The 18,435-nt window shown below is 34.8% G+C and overlaps 1 protein-coding gene across 1 annotated transcript in view; it reads left to right on the plus strand.

Annotated features, from left to right (window-relative positions):
- The window catches only part of LOC133517615 (integrin beta pat-3-like), a 37,753-nt gene extending 19,999 nt beyond the window's left edge, over positions 1 to 17,754 (plus strand). The window contains exon 7 of the mRNA XM_061850960.1: positions 14,308 to 17,754. The gene's annotated coding sequence lies outside the window, so the exon portion shown is untranslated. The remainder of the gene's footprint in view (positions 1 to 14,307) is intronic.
- The last annotated feature ends 681 nt before the right edge of the window (positions 17,755 to 18,435 follow it).

The raw sequence follows: 18,435 nt of genomic DNA on the forward strand, positions 1-18,435 counted from the left end.
AACAGCTATCGGTTCTTCAATCTTTTATCTCCATTCCGGTTTGGCGGATTTTGAAAGAAATGAACACTTTGTTTGTGTTTTGTTGTTTTTTTTTTTTAATTTTCAAAAAAAACCCTTTTTCGTTACTAGATTGCTGTAATGGATTTTACATTACGAAATCTACAAATTTGGGTTCGTCTTTGACGTCCCTAAAAATTGGTCAGAGATTTTAATTTTAAACTAATTTACACAAAAGTTATGGCCAGTTAACCAGTTTTTTGGCCTAAATTTGTTTAACTTTGATGCCAAATATCTCGAAGACAGTGAACTTGGAAGTAAATATGGTATACTATATTACTTACAGCCGTTGCTATTGATATGATAAGCTACAAAAAACATTAGAAAACTAGGGGATTCAGATCGAAGGTCATTGGCGTTAGGGACGCCTTAACTAAGGCCGTATAAGCAGTTGCACCTATCTATCTACTATACCTAGTAGGTAGGTAGAAATATGCCAATCTACTATTCATAACAGTTTATTATTGATTCAAATGATAATTCAAAATTTAAATAGAATACTGGCTGCCCACGCCTACAGGAAGGATGACTACAATCTGTCAGGCATTTGTATCATCTTATTCAACTTATGCCGCCTAATAGGGGATAATGGTTCAAATGCCTTTTGTATTAGAACAAGTATTGCCGTGAACACTGAACAGCAATGATAGTGATGCAGTGGGTATTTTCGTCACGCAAAACCGAGTGCTAACAGAAATATCCCTTTCTCTTGACAATGAAAAATTGAGTACCCATTCACCTCTACAAATATATGACAATATGTTCGACTTCTCGATAGTGCAAGTTCTGTTTAGGTTTACTTATACATCGTAAATCTTTGAGGTCGACAAATAATCCAACAATACAATTTATGAATATAATAACTATTATTACTAAATTAATATAACCAACTGTCAAAGAAAACTTTGTAGCCACGTAAATTTGGCGCCACTTTTTGATATTTAACAAATTGAACACATATCAGTGAAAGAACAAGGATCAACGTCAAATGGCTTTCTAAAAGTTTTAATTATATGTCTAAAGATGACAGTAAATTTACGTGGCTACAAAGTTTTCTTGGACAATACACCTCGTTGCTATCAGCCAGAGCCCGTACTTTCCATGCCGTTGACAGAAAAATGACGTCACGCTCCATAGAGTATGATTCCAATGAATATTTTCGTAATAATTAATCATTTATCAACCTCTTTAGGTAAGTTATAAATATACTTGACAATCAGTACAGAAACGTCTAACTGACTTTCATCTTATTGTCACTCAAATAAATAATAGATTATTAATTTATTAAATTATACATATTTTCGATTATTAACAGCGTAACAAGCTTTTATTCTCGTAACAAGTATTTATTTTTCTACCCGTCAATAAGTAAATTATCTAAATTTGTAGTATTGTAAAACAACGCCCTGTATGTTAAATTACGTCATTTTTGCGTCAACGGCATGAAAAGTACAGGCCCTAGCTATCACTAACGTCGGTCGCCCATCACAAATATGTAGGTGGTAGAAAAGTCTATGTTTACTTGCCGTGCAGACTCCGATCTCTTCGGGCAGTATAACGCTTAATTGCTATAAAACAGGAATGTCCGAGAAATACGTTCCGCGTACGTTGTTATCGATATAATTTATAACACGTTATAAATCAATTTACTGCAGACACGCCGATAAGGCTTAAATGTCACTACTGTGTCACCACTCCGCTACTTTCGTGCTTACTATCTAGCATGTATAAGTATCTAATAAGGTGCTCATGGATAGGTATAGAATATAGATAGCATAACGAAAGGTGAAGCGGCACGTGGCACACACGTAATTAAGGCGCACCACACACGATCTGAACTTATTAAAAATTCAGTACCGGAATCTATGGTCAAGGAGTAAATTCAGATGTTCCGTAACTTAGGAGATTCCAGTCCTAAATTTCTGATAAATTCAGCTTGTGTAATGTGCCTATACCCTGATATCACTGACATGATGACTTACATATAAAATTATCAACCAATGACTGACGACCGAGAAGTTCAAGAAGCAGGCGGATATCTGTAATAGCAATTAACTAGGAACTTAGCGCTAGAAATGTATGTAGCAAATACTAGAGCAGCCATTAGAATGAAAATATATAAATGTGTTATTCCCTAACTTAGCTTTGAACATTTGAACATGGAATTTTGGTAGGTCACTACCTTCTTAATGACTCCTTCATTTTAAGACGCAGACAACAGATCCGAAACGTCTCAAAATGTTGGATTTTACTTATTCTTATTTAACTTGAACAATTTCATTGATCTATTTACCTACAAAGTACACTGTGCCAAAGGCAAAAACCAAATCGAGTTGTGAAGAAATAAACGAAATACTCCTAATTTAAACAAGTCAAAAAAATTACACCAACGCTTCGGAATGTCGGAAACTTGGAGAACTCGGCCGTTTTCCATAAAAGGCAAATGCAGATGCAAAATGTGCTTATTTAGCAGGCCCATATCAATTCAATAAGCACTATACCTACCAACAGCTTCACTCTTAGCTGCCCGTTGATGGAACTTATGTCCTTACAATAAGGTTTAGGAAGTGTCTACTAATAGTGCGGTCGACAGACAGACCACTAATGAGCATTTAGGTAGTAAGTGCATACGTTATACATGTCATTAACATTGTTGCCGAACTTATAAGTAATGAACAAGTGTTGTCAATTTAAATAATTGCAGTACTAAATTCTAGAAATTTTAAAGTATTGTTGTTATATTATTGTAGTTCGATGCTATATGAAGCTTTCATTCGCATCGCATCAGGCTGTGATAAAAACACAATTACTTAATTAATTTATACTTATCTGACCTGATATGGCTGACATTTCCTTCATTATTTGACCGTTTGATAATTTAAAAGGCCGATGAGGTACAGTCAGTAACAAAAGTAGCGGATCAGACTATGTGTTAAAATTATTATCCTTTCTCTAACAACTTAATAAAAAGAGATATGTCTCTTTATGTAAAACAATTAGACAGTTAGGGCCGATACAGACAAACTGCAACCCGACTGCAATTTGCATGGGAACTGCACGCCGAATGCACGCCAACCGCAACGTCGGCGTGCAGTTCCCATACAAGTTACACTCCATCTATACCGGCCCTCACAGATACTTTGAACGCGAACTTTAGACGGAAATATATATTTTTAATTGAAAAAAAAACAACTGAATGCTATAAATAAAACATGTTGAGTAACTTTTTAAGATCTAAACAAAAGGATGACACCTTAAGGCTGGTAAATCAGCGCAAATCTGACACTTGCAGGCAAAATTACAGTCTCTTTAAGGTAAGTAGACCTACATGACTTTAACAGTCTTCAGTAGATCATTTAGCGGATCAAATACAAATTACGATGCAAGTGCTTGCCATCGACCGGATAACTGTCGCCTTAAATCATTATTAGTGGCCTTGGGGTCAGTGGCCCGTCGAAAATTGACCTCATACCCTAAGTGTTGCTTCCGCGATAATGTTAACTCGATATGGTTTGTAAATAACGTGTTTTGTCAGGCGAGAATAAAGACAAAATGCCGGATACACTTAATTTACCGATATTTATTTTATTTACAATAACGTTATAATATTGAGTAAAACATCTTATTATTGATGATGATTGATGAAATGCAGTTAAGTCAGACAAGTAACTGTCTTTAACAATAGTTACAGAATATACTATTTATAATAAGCATATAGATATTCCTCAAAACTGGGAATTAATTGATGAATCCATAATGAATGGAAGGAATACGATTGATCCCTAAATAGAGGCTTTTTTAATTTATAATTTAACGCTGAAATTATGTGGGTCCTCGTTCTCAAACATATTTGGCCATCGACTAGGCACTTTGCTTAGTTTTTTTACAAGTCGCACCTCCATAATCAGTTCCGTTAGACCCATTAGTCTTTTAACCGGCATTACTATATCAATTTTTCCTATGGTAAAATACGTGCCATGGCCGTTGCCTTTGCAAATGACTTTTCTTCAGAGCCTTTAAATAAGCTCGCGAGGTCAAACCACAAATATATAATAGCTATTTTAACCTACCCAACATCGAAATAATATTTTAAGATTGTTGTGCAGCTATTTTACCATTACAATGGCGCTCATAAAATAGGGCTAAACACAATTTACAGGCTTTATTACCACTTATTTATAATTAAGTAACAAGTTCTTTAGCTGTAAAGATTTATTTGGAGTTGAAACAACTACCAACATGATTTATTACTTTATTAGCTACAGCCCCATACAATTGTAGTTTCATAATAATAACAATCTTCAATCTTCACAAATACATATGTATAGACTCGTTAAGCACACATTCATTATGTTATTATTTAATGTTGCATCATAAGTACTATCACAATCGGAGAGAGGTCTCATCAAGAAGGCACGTACGTCGCATCGAACCATAGACCAAGAATATATAAATAAAGACGGATTAGATAGCAATAAACCAGCCTTAAAAATATGTGTCGAACAGCATAAAAAGGGAGCCTGTAGCCCTTGGTGCTTACGTCATAAAGCGTCGCATTAAGGTGGTTCGCTTTCCATACAAAAAACAATTGCGTTTTATGAAGTCATTACATACTATTACTACACAAATAACTTTCGAATATTCGTTTGCGCAAAATTTATGGAAAAACTGTGTTTCATACAGAAATCGCGCAAAAAACGTTATTTTGGTGTTACATTGATAAAAAAATATTGTAGTAGTATATAGTAGATAGATGCGCCCGTATTTATGTAGTAATAGCGTGTAATGACTTCATAAAACGCAATTGTATTTAAACCGTGTTTTTTTATTTGCTTTAGTTTAGAGGGTGCATTCCTGAGCTTAAAAATTGTATTTTGTATGGAAAGCGAACCACCTCCTTAATATTGAAACATCGTTACCAACATCGTAAGCGCCAATAGCCCTATGGTTCCATCTTATGTGATCCTACACGAGATTGTGATGATTGATGGTTGTTTTATAGTGACAAAATTATTCAATTAATGAGATAACTCAACTGTAAAAGAATTCTATTCGAATTCCTTGCGAAGTTATCTTCCCACAATTTCGAACACCCAATAAAGATCAGTAAGTACATACGTAGTTAAGAATTAAGAACTACGTATTTTTTTTAATAAACTATTCTTATGACAAGACAAAGGGATCCCTAAATAGAGAATACAATTAACAGCCCTCTTTATGGTGTCGCTTCAATCAGTCCAGCCCGCTGCAATCCATTAAAGCATTTTCACATTGTCCGATTCGATATCGGATAACATAGAAGTATTTTTTCTGTATTTTTTTAAGAAATCTCTGCATGGCAAAAATAAACCCTTAATCTAAAAAAAGGCGGACTTTATGCCACTAGACACTCTTACATCTGTCTTTCCCATAGGAGCCACCCGACATCCAACATCGCATTGGCACTTCCGATAATTTCATATATATTGGACCCCCTGTTAGCTGTTGGACCTATAGTGTTTGTTTGTGAGCGTATATGTACTTATATATGCATAGTCTTTGCGGTAGTTTGCGTGACCGCTAAAATAGGCACGACCCGACATTGTGGACGTAGGATATTATATTGAAAACGCTCTTCTTACCGCGATCACCCTTCACATAACCAAGAATAAGGTAGTACCTACATAAACAGGTTCTACTACAAGTTAACTAGTTTAACAGAAAGTATATACTACGGATAGTACGATCATTAGTTACTATTAAAATGTATAAGTTATTCGCAACCAAGGCGCTAGAATCGTTATGGTAAATTATTCGACTAGGTGCCTATTAGAAGTTATAATCAGCTGTCGGCTCATGACTTTTAATAGAACAACTCCTGTCCGACCGATAAGGCGATATGCGCACGGACATTGAGTAATTGTATATAAACAGCGACTTATTACACACTTTATAATGACAGAATAGCTGCATATCGGTCAACGTAAGCTCTGTAATACCGTCATCGAGGCAGATGACGACGTAAGTAAAGTAAGTAGGTTCAAGTAGGCAGTTAAGCTAAGCAATAATATGTAGAGAATTATTATAAAACTTTACAAAACTTTGTCAACCGAAACTAACCATAACATTTTAATTTTAAAACCTAAACATGTATTGAGAAGGTACATAAACTACGCAATAAAAATAATTTGAAGAAAACTGTTCAGAAAATGATATGGAATAATTATAAATTACTATATCTTTGATTGGTACAACTACCGCAACCGGTCAAACTAAACGAATTAACATACAACTCAAATACAGCCTCATCCCCGTTAAGGGCCCGATAAAACAGATTGACATCATATAGGTAAGACGACTAAAGTTTCCATGTGTTTGGAACTTGAAATACCGGCTGCCCTTACAGCTTTACTTTCCTATTAACTAACGAATTGGGAAATTGACTTTGGAATTAAATTGATTTGATAATTGTAAATTTAGGCCACTTTAAGAAGAAGATAAAAATATATTATATATCTCATCATCATTAACGATAGTAATGTTCTTTTAAATTACGATTACGGCCTATGGAAACATAATGCCTAACGAATTCAATCAATGCAGATCCAATTTATATGGTAGGCCACGTACCAAACGAAGGAAAAACCGGGGAAATAATTCGTGTATAAGCGAATTTTGGCATAGTTGTAGGCAAAGGCTTACACGACATACTGAAAGTACTAATGGATGGGGGTGGTGCTAACGGGTAGGGGGGAAGGGTTTAAGGGTCCCTTTTTTAGTTTTTCTTTAAACGGTGGCCCATAGCATTTTTTCTTCGGTCTTATAACTAATTCCGTACACTTTTTCGCTAGGATCAATATTTAAAAATTTATTAAAGCGGGAAAGTCAAGTCCATTTTTCTATATTTTTGTAAATAACTCGTAAACGGTGCAATATATAACGCCAATAGCAAAAAACGTATTTTCTACATAGTCAACCAGGCTTTTGTGCGCTGTTAGAAAATACTGCAAATTAATAAAACATTATAGGTATGGCCCAAACATTTCGGAACATGTCACAAGATAATAGGTTAGTTGTATATTACATAAACGCATTCTGACTGAATGATTTTAATTTCGCCTGATATCACCTACCTACCTTTGATAAAAATGTACCCTATTTCATCATGAATGTGAACACAACCTAACATTAATGGCTATAATGATTAATGGGTTCCATGATTACGATGGATTGGACAGTTAGATCGAACCAACTCTAAATAGCGTGGTAAAAAATATACAGAACTGAATACCTTTTTGAGTTCTTTGACATGTTTTAGAAGGCATGAATACTTTATGGACAAAATAAATATGACCTCTGTACTTGATTGGATGGTAATTTTCCAATTTAAGACTACTTATTGCCAATTGATCTAGCCTTGATATTATTATCGCATAAGAAGACAGCTTAATGCACCCTTATAATTTAAACTGAATTTAAATATAAGTAGCTTGTATTCTTAAACAAATACTATTTTTATATTTACCTAAAGTGTATTTTTTTAACATCTTTGAATGAGATTTTATATCTGGGTAATCAGTAGATGATTCTTATTACACCAAATGTCTCTCTAGTAACTCTGCCTAAATATTATAAAAGTACAGTGTTGGAGTTAAATACAACATAATTACTGCAATAATAAAGGTTGAAAATTACACTAAATATGTACCTATCATAACAAGTATGAGAAACCCCATGTTACACACATTTCAGCCTGACTTACGTAATAGGTAATGATTCATTGCGTACGTACAGTCTAGGTTTAAAAAATATGATGTTTATATCCATGTATGAACAAAACTGGTGAAAAACGTCAGCACGAATAGGGATACTAACAAGACAACGCAATAACGAATAACACGCGTTTTCCTGGTTGATTTACGTCGGCAATAAAATACCTTGTTATTCCAAGAAAGGAATTCCCTTTACTGGTTCTTTGTGCTTGATTCATGTAACCTAGACGTAAGACGTTTGTAATTATCATTTCAAATAAATAAGTTGACCTAAAATTTATCAAGTACAAAGATGCGTACCGCCAAAGAAGGCACGGTTTTTAAGCTTGCCTACTTTCAAAGTTTCAATCTTAAGGGCCCTCCACACTCGTGCGCGAATCGAGGCGCGAAGCCGCGAACGCGAGTGTGGAGGGCCCTCGCGTTGATTTCGCAGATTGTTCATGCCTTCGCGCCTTATTCCCCTTTTTTAGTCGGTATTTGGCCCGCGTCAAAGGAGATGCGAAGCGCGAACTTGCAAGACTCCACACTCGCGATCGCTTCGCGCCGCGATTCGCTCACGAGTCGGTTAATCTGTTAAACTGTCAACCTTCTATGGCGGCTACTTATTTTTTATTGGGTGCGAACTTGATCAACCAAAAATCAATTTGACAGTTCCCAGTTTGACTTGACAGTTTAACCTACTATAAGAAGAATACAGCACTAACTGCAGCAACTGACTACTCACATTTCGTAAAACTTATTTTATTTTTTTTATTTTTTAGTATATGGAAAACCAACAGCGCTATATATATCTAGAACTTCCAATAGAATTACAGAGCCAATTACAGGTTCTCACTTATAGAAATACAATAAATTATAAAAAGTTTTTGCCCATCTTAATTTACACATACAAGTTCCTACAGCATAAGAACAGATCTATATATATATGATTTTTACAAAAATAAATTTAAAAAAAAGAAAAAGTAGTTGAATCCTGTAAGTACATATTCAAAAATGCACCGAGCCCTGTCCTGCGCCAGAATTATTGTCACCCATGAAGTGTCTAATTAATTTATTTAGTGTTCTTATTGCAGAAAGATAGCGTATCTTTCTGCAATAAGTTTTACGAAATGTTAGTTACAGGCTACAGCGAGGACGATGATACATTAATTAAAAAATAATACCGTTGATAAATAATAGTTTCTTAATGTAATCACCTAAATACCTATTCCATTTGTGGGCGATATTAGACCGTATAAAGCAGTAATCGTGAAAGTCTGGGACCTGGACCGCACACGGCACTCGGCCAGCCGACGAGGCCGCGAGATTGCTGGTGCCGTGTTATTGCCTAATTTACATTTCACAACAAGCGTCCGACTGATATCATAACTCATTTTAAGCTAGGCTGAAACTGGACACTTGTAATAATGAGGAGCCTCATCACATTTTACCATTAGACCAGGGAAAACGATTTGTACAGAAATTATGTACTACTTTACCACAAGTTCCTGTTCCAGGTCGTATAATTTATCGTATTACACAATTTCAGGCTAGTTTTTAAACACGCAATTTTTATAAGTAAGCACGACTCTCGACTCTATTAGCTTGTGGGTAAATGGATAATTTGTAACAGATTTTTAGATTACGCTTCAAACTACTAATAAAGCATCTGACATTACAAGCATTGGTAGTCTTACCAATGATTAGACCGGTACCGAGAAATCATTGAATCATCGTTCCGAATTGGGAGCACATGATTTGTCACCTTTCGAGTAACTCCGGACTTATCATGCTGTTATTCAGGAAACTTTTACTAGCGGAAGCGTCATATGACATTCAACAAAAATTAACTGCTCATTGTACGCTCAAGGTGTCACTGTTTAAGTAATTAAGCACTGGGTGCTTAGCAAACGTGCCAATCATTAACGCTCCGTAGCGTAGCGTAGTCATTTCTTTGTATCACTCTTCCATATTAGTGCGACAATGACAGTTGCGTTACGTTTGCTACGGAGCGTTAACGACTGGTACATTGGCTACGCACCCTGGTAGCTAATCTCTTACTAGAGCATGAAACATTGATGATACGAAATTCCAACACAAGGAAATACCTACCTAAGGCTTATCATTTTAAGAGTATAAGATATTGAAAAATGGCCCTCTTTATTGCACCTAATCTCAATTTAGTATATTAATTCCGATATAATGTGGCATGCACCAAATGAATCCAATATTTTCCAGTTTTATTGAGTGACAAACGAGCTGTCGTGAACATTTCCATACTGGACAACAACTATAATGCATGGCTGATCTATGCAAATCAGCTCGTAAAGTGTGGACACGGTATCATAAGCTCAAAGCTCACTATATGTTTTTAATTTATAATTTAGTTGTGTTTTCACTGTGATTGTTAAAAATTACCTACTTATATGAAAAGTACATTCGACTTATATACCTACTATCGAGCAGTTTTCAGTTGGCGGCAATGAATTACGAATAGTACAGGAGATGTTTTTTTTCCTTTTTTTTTCAAAAAAATTTTATCTGCTGGCGCAAGGATTGGGTGATATAATACTAGCTCTGACTAAAATAAAATAAGGCATGACAGCTTGATAATACAACGTCTGTGTAACATAATATAAACACAATATTATATTATAGGCAAACTCGCCTTGTTTAAAGCCCGAGATTAAATTTCGATACGGGCAGCGCCTGTAAAGGTTACAAAAGCCAAAGAAAACGATTAATCAGACCGATGTTTTTGTAATTGAATACATAACTTGATTACTCAACGTGCCCAGTAGTTACCGATAATAGCCAGGATTTATGTACTGGTTGTATTGATTTATTGCTATCATATGTGCTATAGGTACATACTAACCTGTGTAGGGCTTTATCGCATGTCCGTATATTTAATCAGTAGCTTGTATTGTATTATTTAATTAGCTGTTCGAATGAACAAAGACATGTTTGAATGGTGAGATATTAGTAAAATTATACGTATTTATTAGGTACCTGTAGACTTAGCTTGTAAATACTAAAGGTTGCGTAAAGCTAAACGAGAATTGTACAGGAAATGTCTAGTTTATGGATAATATATAACATCAGAATATCGTTTTTATAACGTTATATAATTTAAGATTTACTACATGAATTAGCTTCAATTGTAGTACTTAGGTACCTACTACTATGTACGTAAAATTTATAGGATATGGAAGTGTTCAACATTCCCCCACTCCTTCCTAAAAAGTATCGTACAAATTGCTCACTCCATTGCATCCCAGTAGGGAATAAATTCGGAGATAAAAATTGTCCTAACTTTTTTTGGTTTACTGTGTGCCAAATTTGATCTAAATCCATTTAGCCGTTAGTGTCTCCAAATATTCAAACATACTTACACACTTTAATATTATACTATAGGTATTCATTTGTATGATCATACAGATTGATGATAAGTGTAGGTACATAGTTAAATTACTTCAACTACATTGTACATTACCTACACAAGTAAACATTTGACTATTCAGACTGACATGCCAAAGGATTCGACAACCTGCGGCCTAATATTAACCGCAAACTAAGTGGTCGTGACTGACTCAATAAGGTCAGAGATTATTGAATTACCTACTGGCAATTAACTGAGCTAATTCTGTAGAAAACTAATGCTGTTCAGTTCAGATGATTGAGTGAATCAACAATCATTGACGACTATTTAAGCGTGTCGTGTGCAAAACATCTGAAAAAAATTAACGGTCAGTTGTGTGCTTAAATGTTTGCAGAATTTACTATTTTTCAACAATCGAAGTTTATAAACGATGTTAAACTAAACGAAAACGTTCATGATTGTCTATAGGTACCTAATCAAAACTTTTTATATCAAATATAACAATGCAGAATAGTTTCGTCATGATTATGAAGATAATGGAACAAGTAGGTGCCACTTTAAACAAATGCAACTGCAAGAAAAGTTACACTAAGTTCATTCAACTGTACATCGAAAAAATGAAAATGTAATCTAAAAATACGGGGACATCTACAGGGCGCTTAAGGAATTATGTTTTATGCCAAGGGGAGGAAACTAGAGCATTCGGGCTTTCTCAGATAAGATAATTACATGAATTTTGACAACCCTAAACAGCCGAAAGGGATAGTTCCATACATTAGAAAGGGACACCATGATTCGGCCCAGAATCGCTGTCAAACTTTGGCTTTGTAGGAAGTTTCCTTTCTGTACAGTAGTACTATTATTTATTCTGTGTCTATGCTGTTTATTTATAAAAGCTAAATAATACTCAGATGAACATTTCAAATTATGTTTGGATCTAATATCTTCGTTAATACTACATTTATATTCAAACAATAGCTTGAGTCATAAGGCATCGGGCAATTCAAAAGCAATTTACCACTACGTGGCATGCAGAATCGATTGCCAATGTCCACGCTGGTAAGAATCACTAATGCACTTTTACAACGGTATAACTTAAAACTTTATTGTTCAACAGCTGTTGTACTTAACTAACCAACAATTTCGGTATCTAACTGCTTGTACTACAAAACAAGGTGTTTGAAACAAAAAACGATCGAATTATATTTTCCATTTTCGATTCCAAAAACTAACGCTAATAAAAAGGAAACATTTACAAGAAGCGCTATACAGCGATCTATTGTTTTTCGTTTCGCGGAAAACGTAAAATAAATAACTGTACGTATTAGGTGTTCCTGGTAGTATAGTAGGTAATTAACCTTATATTGTGTTTGCTTTATTTGTTTTTAATTAGTTAACTTACCTTAATTCTCTATAAAACTTTGTTTATTACGTTTGTGTATTCAATATCATTATCTTTTTTTCCTTTTGTAATAGGAAGACATTTTTATTATGGAAATTGACGTTAATTAAGCATTTGAAAAAAATGCTCTAAAATATTCAAATGTCAAACTGATATTAAATACCAAACGGATTCATTACAAATAGTCTTTTCACGTATCCATAATGCGCGTATGATCGTTGTATAATTATTGATTGCTTGCAATGTGATCCTAAACGCACATAGATTAAAGCTAAAGATTGTAATCAGTAAGCAAATTCAAATACGGGCCTGCAAAAGTTAACGTCACCATACACATATGGCAACTTCAACCCAAAATGAAGCAAGTGAATGAATATAATGTTCATGAAACTTCGAGTCAAGTGGGTTTCGTTTTTGCGTTGTCTCTTTTGTTCAATGCATGCGAAGATATTAATATAGATTCAGCTGCACTGCGTATCGTATCGGGCACTTGATGTTGATGTACATTAGTACCGCGATAAAAGGTCACGAGCGCCGGTGCAGGATGTCTTATAATGGAATGTCTGTCCGTTTGTGGCAAATTGCTCGGAGTTAGCGAGTTACCCACTACTGAACTTATATATATGGTAAAGCAGTCGTAGTGAACAAGTCTGAATTAAGTAAGGGCAATATTCGTATTTTTATATAATTTTATTTCTTATATTAATAGTTTGAGAGCGAGAGAAAGAGAAGGATTTATAAGATAACGTTTTTTTCCTTTAAACATCATGCAATTTAAGATTTTGTTCTTAATGGGGTTTGATATTAGGGAAATTCCCAAAGCGGGGTAAGTTCACATTAATCTGCTGAGCGCAAGAGCTTTTGGTACGTCTCACGGCATGATTATGGTATGTCATTTTAAGCCAAGTTAATAGGAATTGTATATTGGTAACTACTTGTGTTTTATTTGTATGTTAGTTTTGAAACAAATCTGTAAAAAATGAGGAAAATAACAAAATTTAGAGCAAAATACGTAATTCTCTTGGCAAGATTCCAATTAAATGTTCGATAGTTCATTTACTCATCGTTGCAGTTATCAGTTACCCCGTCTCGCACTCACAGAAACAGAAGAACTTACAGAACAGTAGTAGCATCAATATTACTTACCTAACTACTTTACATATGAAATGAATGTCGGTTTTACACAATTTAATAAGGATTATTATTTGCTTGTCAGTGCTAGCTGGAATCGTGTAGAAATGTACATAAAGTCGATCTCACCAAAATCCCTTGATATCATGATGAGAAGATAAGAATGTGATTAAATAGCCTCTCTTTATGTCACGTCCCTTGCGTAATTGAATAAATTCATGGGCTTTATTTCTTCTACTCTTGATAAAACAATGCTATTAACTAGCATAACGAGTTTTTTGCAACCCGTTCGAATCGCGAAACATTGACCCCGTTCTTCGCAAAAAATGACCGATTTTGATACTTGAACTAGTTTGTGGAGAGAGAACAGACGCGCCAGTTTTCGCATCCCCGCGCTGATTGAAATCAAAGATTGAAAGAGAAAGTTGTTCATTATGTATTTGTAGAAGAACATTCTTCGTCGTATTCTAAAAGCAAAGACAAACAGTAGCCATTCAGCGCGACCTTTACAGAGTTGACTCACATCGCGTCACGTAAAACCTCCATGACTCACACTCAGGCACGCGCTCTTCTCATATATTAATGTTTTCTTTTCTTTGCCATAGGTGTTACCCGCTTGAATCATCGATCGAGGGGCCCCAGATTCCGGATCTGAACATCGCTAACGGTTACTCCTTGGCTTTGCAACAAACTAAGATCTCGTAAGTTCAGCGTCTGGATTAGACCCTCATAGCAATTCCACTGCCTGTGATCGCCGCTATAATAATATAAATGAACTCGTCCGGTGTTCGTGTCACAAATGTGCTCATATTTAGTGTTAGGTTATAATATTACCAGCGTGTAAAGTGCACTGTTACAGGTGAAGCAACTGTATTGTTATATTTAGTGCTAGATCGTAGTGTAGTACTAAGTACGTGCTATATATATTTCTGTGATATTTTAAGTAAGATGGTATGAGTCACCATATTTGTGTTTCGAAGTTACACAAATACCGGATATTAATTCTGAATTTGGTTTCAATTTATGTAACGATACATCTACCTGATCTACTTTCCAAAATAATTATAATTTCATTGTAAAATTTGTTAACTAGACAATTGTTTGATAATATTTATTCACTGATTATAAATATAAACATGAGACAATCAATAAATAACTGGAACACAGATTATAGAAGCATTAACTACGTATAAATTAATATTTACTTCAAGAGGTGCGATTGGCAATTTATGTAGTTATAGGTATATATTTAAGTATTTAATTAATGACGCTAGTATGGTTAACATGACCGACTGACCTATGGCCGTCCGGTCTTTAAGATAAACGATAATCCCTCAACTCAACCCATGTGTGTCGAGAGCGTAAATAACGGTCAATCTTTAAAAGCTCTAAACTGATAAACAGTCAATACATCTTATCATAATATATTGTTTTTGGGTTTTTTCGGTGCTATCTTTTATAAATATGCTTTTGCTATTAAATTAAAAACCTATCCATGTTGTTCCTGTGATATGGGATAAAATGATTACCCGTTATATACTTGTCTTAGGACAATATATTTGCATTATTTTAAGGGCAACTCACATCCATTTAGCATTTGGGCATTTTTTTATATTAGGTAGGTATCTGAATGCCTGCAATACTCGACGCATAATGTTAATGTAGGATTTGACCTTTTTGGCTCACGAAAAGACGGTGCCTACACAGTGTTTTTTAGTCACCTGCAACAATTTACGGGGTGAATATATACTCGTACTTATTGCCCAACGCATACATAAATATAGAAGAGAATTTGAAATAGAGGTGGATTATCAAAGAAAATTTTGTTGCCACAGTAAATTTACTGCCATTTTTCGACACATGGTTAAGACTGTTAGAACGCCATTTGACTTGGCTTGGCCCTTATTCTCTCACTGATGAAAAAGTGGCTCTTTGATATTTAACAAATTTAACACATACCAGTGAAAGAATAAGGATCAAAGTCAAATGGCGTTTCAAAAGTTTAAGTTTTTCCTTCAATAAAAACACACTTATTTAGGCGTGGCCGTGGCTGCAATTTCCTTGCCCTACGATTTTAGCCTCAAGAGATCAAATGTAGATTTTCGTTGCAATTGCGCTGTATAGAACAACCAGGTCTGAGAAAGTTGGGAACATTTTATGGAGGCGTGGGTGTCGCATGCTCGTCGTGGGCTGCGTAACTTTAACGGCACATGACTAACGGGTTTTAACCGTGATTTCATGGGATGACATGTATTTAACGCTGAATGAGTGCACTAAATAGTCAAATACCTACATCTAGACTTAAATAATAAGGAAAATGTAAAGTTGTTTCATTGTCATCGGAGCTATGTCCCGCCTATATATGAATATGTAACAGACTTCTCGTATAAAGAACCTATCTATATGTACAGCATTTACTATAAATTATATAGTATCCACAAGTTATTAGGTACCTATTTCATTCAGGTACATGAATACCATGACATATGCTATGTATCGTCCTATTATAAATACACAGATAGGAATTTAGCGCTGTCATTTCAATTTTACAGAAAAACCCGATATCGTCTGTTAACTACGTTCATATTCGTTTTTAGTGTTAATTTACTTAACTACATATTCAATTTACAGCCCGTAGCTCGTAGATACTGGATGTTTTGTACACAGTTGGAAGTACTTGTAATTATTTGATGTACAGTCGCCATCAGATATATAGGAGCGGACAAGGTGCTCAAAAATATCTGAACCCACACTCTAACACCTTGACAATAGAGGCGTGTTCAGATATTTTTGAGGACCTTGGCCGCTCTGACATATCTGATGGCGACTGTAACCCTGTACTGCACTAAGAGGCCAACACCCAGCGTAGAGACGTAATAATCAGTAAATGTTTGTGTGGATGTTGATAATGATTAGGTACTATTACGTCGTAGGAGGTTAAACTAAGTTCCTAGGATTTTACGTCATATTTTTTCATGGTGCATATTGATCCAGCCGGCTAATGCCACTGGGTGAGTCATCATGACGCGACTGAGATTTGCTTACACAAGATAAGAATATTTGATTCAAACAATTATTTATTGGCAGAACGATACGTATTATTATTAAATAATTAATGATTATTATAGAGATTGGTAGGAATTAACTTGGAGATTTATAAACTGTAGCCGCAATAATTGCCATCACAATAAGGAACATTTCTATCGTTTCACATAAAAGGGTCCTCAGGGCGATTGGTAGATGCGATATTACTTACGATGAGCCTATAAAAATGTTACCATTCGTGACCTAAACGGCAATTGGCCTCGGGTCCCTTTCTATATGAAACGACACATTTTTTTTATTTAAATGCTGAATAACTGTAATAGCAAGTTTATGTTTCTTTTACTCTACATTTTATGGCTACGAGTTCTGTTATCCAAAATTGTATTAAAGATTTATAAATGTGTAGGCTATGATTAATATATGATATCAATCGATCGTGTATAATATATGGAAGTGCATTTTCGCTTTTTATAAGTTATACGTAATATTACTTCAGAATTGTAAATGTAAATAACTATAGTGACTAACGTTAGTGGTTCGACCACATAAATGTTGGTATACATAAACATCACATTATCTACATCTAGTGAGTTAACGGATGTATGTATAAACAGTTAGATAAGAGTGAATCTCTTCGTTTAATAAAATCCTGTGTAATTTCTTGAAACCAGTTGTATAAACGTTGAATGTTGTTATGTGGTGTCACCACTACATGTAATTAATCTATGATGACTATGATGTACCTTCGTCTATATAAAAGGAGATAATAGTGATCATACAGTAGCTATGACACCACAGTTATTATCACATTTTGTGCCTCACAATGTCTTGTTATACCTGTGCTAAAGTAACCGCAGGCAAATGCCGAAATAATTAAATAATTATTGACGTTTATACGAATGGAAACTTTGGTAGGTTACCTTATATTACTTTTTGTATTGTACTTGTACACTTTTGTAATAAAAAGATTAAAGAAAGGACCGATTAAACTCATATGAAAGTTAAAATGTTTATCATTCTACGTTCCCAAAATTCCCCTATAAACTGTATCTAAATTTATGGGTCTCTGATAATCGTATTACAAATTATGTCGAAATACAAAACAATTACACACGCCGGCTCATACAATATGATATGATAGAATAAATCTCTATCATTCACACGCAGGATAACTAAATCATGTCTTCTGTTCCCGAGAATAATGATAATAAAATCTATTCGGTTCTTGGGTGTTTATTGTTGTACCTGTGAGCGGGTTTCAGCAGGCGTTCTACATGAGATTAAAGCTCTCCAAAGGCCTCTACGTGTTGGATCTATATCCTCAGGCAAGCCTATCAAAAGACCGGGATTTATAGGCCCGTTAAATCCAAAATAAAGTATATAATTTATAGTTCTGCTTATGACGAATATGACCTTAAAGCGGTCCAGACATAATTTTAAAAAGTTATTTCTATGGAAAGACAGAGGAAAATCTAGGAAACGGTGGATGGATTGTGTGAGAGATGAGTCAGTGATCGGAACTATGGGAGTAAAACTTTAACAAAACTTGTTAAGCGGACATAAAATAGTGCATACAGCCCTAAAAATATTCATGTCTATAGGGATAGGAATAGTATAGTACTTCCAGCCATAAAAATATTTACATTCATAGATATTCGAATATTTTTAAGACTATAAGCACTCTTTTT

Source organism: Cydia pomonella, chromosome 5 (assembly GCF_033807575.1).
Source record: "Cydia pomonella isolate Wapato2018A chromosome 5, ilCydPomo1, whole genome shotgun sequence".
Taxonomy (NCBI): domain Eukaryota; kingdom Metazoa; phylum Arthropoda; class Insecta; order Lepidoptera; family Tortricidae; genus Cydia; species Cydia pomonella.